This window comes from Opisthocomus hoazin, chromosome 27 (genome assembly GCF_030867145.1).
Source record: "Opisthocomus hoazin isolate bOpiHoa1 chromosome 27, bOpiHoa1.hap1, whole genome shotgun sequence".
Lineage (NCBI taxonomy): Eukaryota > Metazoa > Chordata > Aves > Opisthocomiformes > Opisthocomidae > Opisthocomus > Opisthocomus hoazin.
In genome coordinates, this window is record NC_134440.1 from 8,495,147 (window position 1) to 8,503,148 (window position 8,002).

Here is an 8,002-nt window from a genome sequence, read left to right on the forward strand (position 1 = left end):
ATCCAAGTTCAAGACCAACCTTAGCCCCTGTTTATTAACTTAAGAACATCCCTCTCAGGCTGACAAAGCCTGCGCATCACCTGCCAACTTGCTAATCCACCAAGTGGAAAGCAAAAGCCAGGCCTCCCTCATTAAAACACATTACATAACATTAAATAACAAAGGGCTACAGGACACACTTTGGTCAGTGGACATGTAAAAATGGGTGATTAAAAAAATCAAGGCTTCTTCCCTCCAAACTCTCAGCATCTCAAACATTCTGGGAGCCCAGCAAAGCACCTTATTTCCAAGACCTGACTGCAACAGTGTCTTGGCTCATCTACTGCGCTCGCAGCTTACTGCCACCTCTGCCCCACAGACACCAAACAACCCGCAGTGCTTCCCAGCTCTTTTTCCAAGCACCGTCCCCACCAGACAGCGGCGGGGCTGTGTTCTGCTGCCTGAAGTCTGACGCTGAACAGGAAGCCAAGATCTCAGCCTGCTGCACAGAGAACCTTTCCCGGGCCCGAGGCTCAGCTCCTCTGGACCTCGCAGGACAGGGCTCCAGGCTTCCCCCACACCACCATCTCCGTGCAAGTCTTGTTAGCAGGGGAGATCGTGAGAGCACCCGGTTTTACTGTCACAGGTGAACTAGCCTCCAGACATCGAGACCTTCATTTTCTGCAAGTGAGAATGTTTATGCTGCAGCTTCTTACGCGACACAGGTCTGACTGCAGCGGAGAAGACAGATGTCAGCAGGGCATTGCCTGGAAAATGCAACTGTCGCCAACCTTCCAGCAGAATACAGACTTCACAGGCACTGGGAAGCCTTCCTGGACACACAGTAAACTTCTGTCCATCATCTTTTTGGAATCAAAGAAGCCAATTTAAAGCCTTTCAGGAACTAACTGAATTCCTCTACTCCAGAAGCAAACTCTCCTTACAGTCAGCTGTGAAAGAAATCAGAACACCTTGCTCCATGTAGCATTTTAAAACGCCCTGCAAAGCCTTACGTACAAGTTTCAGCTTACCTGAAGAACCATTTCCTGAACCGCACAGCGTGGGATCACCCCAGTGCTTATCGAGTGTGCCAATCTGCTGCAGCGTTACCGTCACAGCGAGCGGAAGACAGACAGACTTTGTGGTTTTGCACACGCTGCACCTGCACCCAGCGTGCACAGTACCACCTCTCCCTCCCCATCACAGCAGGGCTGGGGGAACGTGCAAGCGGTGCGGAGCACCCTGGGTCAAGACAAGCCTTGAAAGAGCAGAGTGTTTCACCCCAGCTGCCAGAGCCATCGGCAGCTGCTAGCGTAGTAAAGACAAGCAGGAGGTATCCTGGAACATCTCAGCTCAATGGATGCTCTGCAATAAGCTCTTTTTTTAAGCCAGTTATCAGCATAACTTGCAAGGGGTGTGGGGACTGTCCGCTACGAAGGGCTGCGGGCTGTGCAGGGATTTAGGAGAACTCCCCAGGAGATGGAGAGCAGCTAGCGTGAATCTGGGAGCCAGAGAGCCCGAACACTCTGCGTTCAGCTGCCCCAGCAGAAAATCACCTTTACACTTTCCTCACAACTCAGCCCTGCTTCTTCTCTACAGCAATGGCCCCGACACAGACTGCCAGTAGGAAGTATAAACATCCATTCTAATAAAAACACAAAACTATTTATAAGCACACAGATTTTCTAACGGGAAGATAACTTGTTCTCTGGCAGAATCCCGGAGTTGCTGAGAGACCGGGCCCCCTCCTTCCCGTCCTGGCTCGCAGGGTACAGCAGGACCGGAGCAGCCTCCAAGCTGTGCCACGGCTGGGCCCGAGGAAGGAGGCTCAGTTTCACAGCTTCTCACTGCACCCAGGACAAGCCAAGTCTGCCTAGTCAAAGCCCAATTACAGGGCTGCGGGCAGAGCTGTTCCCACAAGCTCTGAGCAAAAAGCCATTGTAAGCACACGAAGGAAGCTCCTACGCTGGCAGCCGAGTCTCTCCCCTCTCAGCAGCACTATGAGGGAAGAGGGTTGGACTCCCAGCATAGCTGGAAGTCACAGGGGTAGCGCAAGACAAACCAGGCCACTGCGTGCTGGAGCCAAACCCCTCGTTAACCTGCCCCACTGAGCGAAAGAAGTGCTTCTCTTCCACAGCCTTGAGATCCGCACCTCTCCTGCCAGTGCCCAGGAAGGAGCCAAAGCACAGCAGGGGCTGCCGCTCACCCGAGGCATCCTCACCATCTCAGATGAGCCTCTAGTTCTGCAGTGCCTCTACCTGAAAAGGGGAGATAAACGGCTTCCTACGCAGCCTGGCTCAGGCGAGGACTGGTCCTTTCAGCAGCCTGTAATGCCCCCAGACCGGCGGCTAAGCACATACCTGGATGGACCAGCCAAAGCAAAGGATTGCTGTTCCAGCACAGCTCATCAGAGCTCCTCTTAGCTAGGAAAACCACAGGGGGGGCCGGGGGCGGGGAGAAGGCTACAGAGCACAATCAGGCCCGAGTCCAGTAAACATGTTTATTGGCAGTTGCTCTCGGACATCGTCTCTTCCAGCCCACTGGGGCTGGAGGGGGTGGGGGGAAAAATACCGATTGTCCGTGAGCACAACCCTCATGTCATTCCCATTGATCCGCTGAGTCACTCCCCTGTTAACAGTTTTGACAACACTCGGACTGCACAGGAGCTCAGAAAGGGAATACAAAACACGAGGCGATGCGAAGCCTCTCCACGTACTGACACCAGCGGAGAGCAGCACTCGCCGGGCAGAATCCAGAAACCTGCTGAACTGCAAGTGCCAACTTCCTCTTCTCCGCTCTCTCTGCTGAAGAGTGCTGCAACAAGAAACCCAGACACAAACCACGCTGCAAGGGCAGGAACACAGAGCTCCATTCAGCGCGCCCAGAGAAACTGCCCAGAAGAAACAGTCTCCCCTGCAAACCACCACCAACTGCACCCCAGTCGTTGTGCTGCAAGTGCAAACCAGAGCAGCAGCTGTTTTCGCAAAGAACCACAGAACTGATTTGTGAGGCCTTACAGATTTGTACGCTAACGAGGAGGAGATCAAATCCCGAGGCAGACTGACATGGGAGGGCAGCCGTCCTTGCAGGCTACGGAGACAACCCCCGCTGGGGGAACTGGGGGCTCCCCAGGTGTGCTTACCCCCACAGATCTGGGAGAAGCTGCCGCCAGGCAGGCAGCAGATCTGCGTTAGACCATCCTCACCTGCAGCACAAGACTACAATCCATCCAGAGGGCCCAACAGGCGCTAAGCAGCGATAAAATCATCATCAAACAACATTCCTATCTGTAACACACCGAATTAAAACAAACCCAACAAATCTTTGGCAAATTCCTCACAGCAGCCAAGCCTACCCCACACCACAGAGGAGGCCTCTCCACTGGATCCCCATGGAGGCCTCCTGCCCTAATTTACAGCAATTCTTTCTCAGACACGCTGGCAAACACCAAACGTTTCCTCCAATCTGTTATATAAGGCCCAATTTTTAAACCTCTGTGGGGGCAGTGGGGAGACAGGGACACGCTGCGTGCGGCAGGCTGACGGGACAGTCCAGCTGGCAGATGAACTTACAGACTCCTCAGAGTTCACTTCCAGATATCCAACCACTTGTTGTACAAAAGGAAAACAAACGAATTAGTTAATGAGGCAACTTCCAAACACGCTGGTGCAAACCACTTGCATGCCTGCAGTCATTTTACACACAGTTCGACCCACATCCCGGTTACCTCTAGCTTGTTTAGAACGGACTAATTTCACGGCAGCTGGAAGGAGGTTTAACAAACCTCATTTTTTAGCTTCAGAAACACACCTAACACGGCAGGTCCCTGTGCTGCCCAGACCACAAGGCGTTCCTCAAACGGAAATACACCCTCCCCAACATCCCCGCAACTTCACGTTATTTGCCCCCGCCCAGGTCCAAGGGCCCCACTCGGTTCCCCTCCGCCAGCCACCAGCGAGGAGCCACAGGCCTCCGGTGCCCAGCCCCACCGGGGAGCTGCCTCTCATCCGCAAAGCTCTGCTCTCGGCTGCCTTGGGAACAGTTAAAGTCAGCTCCTGTCTGGTGGGGGCCGAAGGGGGAGAGTATTTTGCCTCTTTCTCACATTCATCCTCACCCACTTTGCTAAAGAAAGAAAAATCAAAAAAGAAAAAAAAGGAAAAAAGTGCTATTTTAAATACCACCTTCAGCACGGCCCCTTTCCCCAAATAAACACTTCCCAGCCCCTCTGGAGAGAGGAAAGCCACATACAAAGAAGCCAACATCCTGCGAGGCTCCGGCTCCGCCGGGCAGGCCGGGGCAGGGCGCGGGCCCGGGGCACGCCGCCGGGGGAGGCCCGACCCCACCCCCGCCACCCCCCCGGCCTCACAGGGGGCTTGGGGGGGGGTCGCGATCCCGGGTGGAGCCGGCCCCTTCCTCAGGGCCACAAACCGGGCATCGCCGGCAGGAAACGGAGTGAGGCGGCGCTGGGCCTTCAGCCCCCGGCGGGACCCGGCCCAACCCGAGCCCTGCGGCCCCCCCAGCCCCCCGGCGCCGGTCTGACCCCCCATCCCCCGTCCCCCTCACCCGCCCCGGGCCTCCCCCCGCCACCTACCTCGCTCCGCGGCCCCCACAGCCCCTTCAGCCCCACGGCCCACGAAGCCTCCCCCGCGCCCCGGGCCCGGGCCCCGCTGCCCCCGCCTGAGGCGCCGCCCGGCCCGGCCCCCCCCTCCCCCGGCCCCGGCACTGCCCGGTCCCGGCCGGGGCGAAGCGCAGCGGCAGAGCAGCCCGGCGCGGCGGCGGCGGTTACCTCAGCGGCGGGCCCCGCTGCCGCTGCCCCGCGGCCGCCTCCCCATGGCGGCCCCCCCGGCCCGGCTCTCCTCACGCCGCCTCTCGCCTCCCCTCACCACTCCGCGGGCAGCGGCCAGCCAGCGACAACGCTACGCCGCCGGCGTAGGCTCGGCGCGCACCCATGCGCCCCCCGCCACGCCGCCGGCGCAAGCGCCTTTCCTGAATACCAACTCCGAAGCGGAGAGGCCCGGCGGAGCTCAGCGCAAGCGCAGCCGACGGGAGGGTGGTGGCGCAACGGCGTTGGCGTAAAGCGCGTTCGAGAATAGGAGGCTCGAGGCGAGCGATGGGAGGGCGGCTTTGCGACAGCGCGGGGTACTTTACGGTAGCACCACGCTTGGCGGCTACTGGCGGGGCCTGGCTTTAACTCGCTGCTGCCCGGCGGGCGGGGGCGCGGCCCGGCCCGGGGGGGCCCGGTACGTGGCCCAGCTCCGCTGTGGGGATAGGTCCCCTCGATGCCTGCAGTCCCGTGTGCGGCGCAGGCCCAGGTATAGGGCACAGCTCCCCCGTAGGGGCCAGGCCCCGCTGTAGGGTACCCTGTAGGGGCCCAGCCCGCTGCAGGGGGTGAATGGGTGGATGGGGCCCCCGGTATAGGGGCAGCACTGCTTTAGCGACCAGGATCCCGTACAGGGCACCGTCCTCGGGGTGAGGTACAGCCCCACTGCAGGGAGGAGGCCCCGGCATGGGGCCGAGACCCGCTGTAGGGGACAGGCCCCGGTACAACACACGGCCCCGCTGTAGAGCCCTGCCGGGCAACCCCTGGGGAGTGGAGCTGGGTCCAGGGGGTCCCGCAGAGTGGCTGCAGCCCTGGTACTGGTGGGCAAAGCCCTGCAGGCTCCTGCATCACCCCCTGCCCCGTCCCGCGGGAGCAGATGGAAGCCACGGTCTGGGATTTTACAGACCTTGAAGCCTTTTTGGGGACACCAGCCCCGAGCAAAGCTGCTGCTGTCCCTGCTGCCTCGCAGGGGAGGTCACTGGGACGCAATGCCACGCTGGTGGGACCCGCCGGGACAGGGCCCGGGCGGGCACGCAGCCCCCAGTGCCACCTCCAAAAGCCTTTTGCTTGCTTCGGTCTTGGAGTTACTCTGATCAACCATTCGGCCGTCAAAATTCTCTCCCAGTGCTTGCTCGGCGAAGGAGGGCACAGCCGGGAGAATCGGTTCTGGAGGCAGAAGAGCCATCCCTGTCCGGGCCCTTCACACCCCCGTACGATCCTGCTGCTTCTGTTTTCTTCACGGCATGGGGCAGATTCAGCCCAAGAATATTTTCAGGCAATGGGCAAATGAGTTTGTGTGCTTTCAGGGCAGGCTCAGGTCTTCAGCCACCAGCATCACCCCAAATACCCATTTCAGCATTTCCAGCCGCTTGAATCGATTCTCTCCCAGTTCCAGGGAAATGCTCTCCCCTCAGCATTTGCCTAAAGTACTTTTTCCCCCTTAGGTGTTTGCTTCTAAAAGAAAATGCTATGATTTTAGAGAATTAGGAAAATAAAACAAGCTCCTCTGCGCATAAAGCCCAGATGCTGCCGTCCCTGTGCTGCGACACGGTGCTCCTCCTCCTCTTCCCAGCTCAGGAGGGCAGCGAGGGGCCGTGACGTGCGTCCTGCTGCTGGAGAGAATAAAATCGCCCCAAAGTACCCAACGACAGAGCCACCCTTCCTTTATTTTTCTTTTTTTACGATCCCACCACCCCACGCCGCAGAAAGAGGTGATTTCAAGCACTCTGAGAACATGTGAGTTGTTCAGGCGTTTGGCTTGAGAATTTAACCCGTCCTCTGGAGCAGGAGAGGGGGAAAGCAAATAGTTTTGATTTTATGTCAAGGCAAACATCCAGCGGTGACCACGCGGTGCAGCAGGCACGCTCTGCAGAGACCTGTACAGCTCGTGCTGCGGAACCTGCTCAGCACCGGTGAGTTGGTGAGAAAAGCTGGGGAATTTCTGTCGGGAAAGCATCCAGCTACAAACCCTGCCCTGCTCCCGTGGGCATGAGTTAATTAGGGATAATTCACAAGCAGACAGCACAAACTGAACCACTCTCGATGGCGCAGGGGAGAACGAGCTGCTCAGGGGCGGGCAGACAAAACCTTCCTGCCGCGAAACATTCACGTCCAGGCCCTGGGAAACCGAAGAGTGACAGCAACACACCAGGAGCCCGACAAAAGCAGAAGCCAGGCCCCTCGCAGCGTCCTGCCCGATGCAGCAGGATCAGTGAAGAGCTCCCACCCCACCACCGGCACCCTGAAGCTTTTGGGGAGCTCCTCGGGGCGGGGGGGCTGCGCTTGGCTGCACCCCCACCCCCAATGTGCGCCCACATCCCCGACAAACCTCGCCCTGGCCTCCTGCCGAGCCCCGGCTCTCGCGCAGGGAGTGCGGCCGTGGCGAACAACTCCTCGCTCCCAAGCGCCAAGGACCTGCCCTTGCAGCAGCTGGAGCAGGAGCTTAGAGCTGTGACTCGTGCTCAGATTCCGAGGGCCTGGAGCAGGAATTTGAGCGAACACGATTCCACCCTCGTGCTCGGCATGGCACCGGCACGGCAGCGAGCAGTTGCAGGAAACCACTGCCGGCGAAAGCGAGATGCTGACGGCTGGGCAGGGGGTACCTGGCAGAAGGCTTTGGAGATAAGGAAGACGCTGAGGTTAGCAGCTGTCACATTGAGCAGCTGTGGTGAGAACGACTCTTTTAGGATTAAATACCTGCTATGGAGTGGAACTGGGCTATGAAGCCACAGTATGGTAATTTGGGGCGATAAATTCAGCTATGTGTGAAACAGAGCGCTTCAACTCCCCTTCACTGTCAAACAGCCCGTTTACTCCAGGGATAACGATCTCCTCCCAGGCAATAAACCAGAGAAGGCAGAAATCAGCGCTGCAAGGGGCTGGCGCGAGTCTCTGCACTGCTACGGAGAGGCCAGGGAGAAGACCTCGACCCCAGCGCTCGGGAGATGGGACTTTCTCACCACCACCCACACCTCTGCTCTCCATTCCCTTTGTTCAAAAATGAAAATAATGGCAGCACCTCTGCTAAATGCTCATCAGGCCGCTGTAAGAGTACAAACCACAGCGGGCCCCTCTTGCGCCGGTCCCCAGCACAGAGGACGAGCTTCATCCATAAACTTGCTGTTCTTTTAAGTAAAAAACAACATGCGCTGGGAGACTTTGGAGAAAATAAGAGATTTCACCATTTCCCTCTGCCAGATAACT

The 8,002-nt window shown here is 58.2% G+C and overlaps 1 protein-coding gene across 2 annotated transcripts in view; it reads right to left on the bottom strand.

Annotated features, from left to right (window-relative positions):
• Nucleotides 1-4,976, bottom strand: part of CSNK1G2 (casein kinase 1 gamma 2) — a 44,810-nt gene extending 39,834 nt beyond the window's left edge. The window contains exon 1 of one of the 2 annotated variants that reach the window (XM_075444016.1): nucleotides 4,766-4,976. The gene's annotated coding sequence lies outside the window, so the exon portion shown is untranslated. The remainder of the gene's footprint in view (nucleotides 1-4,765) is intronic. The other variant, XM_075444017.1, reaches the window with a different exon arrangement.
• Between the last annotated feature and the right edge of the window lie 3,026 nt (nucleotides 4,977-8,002).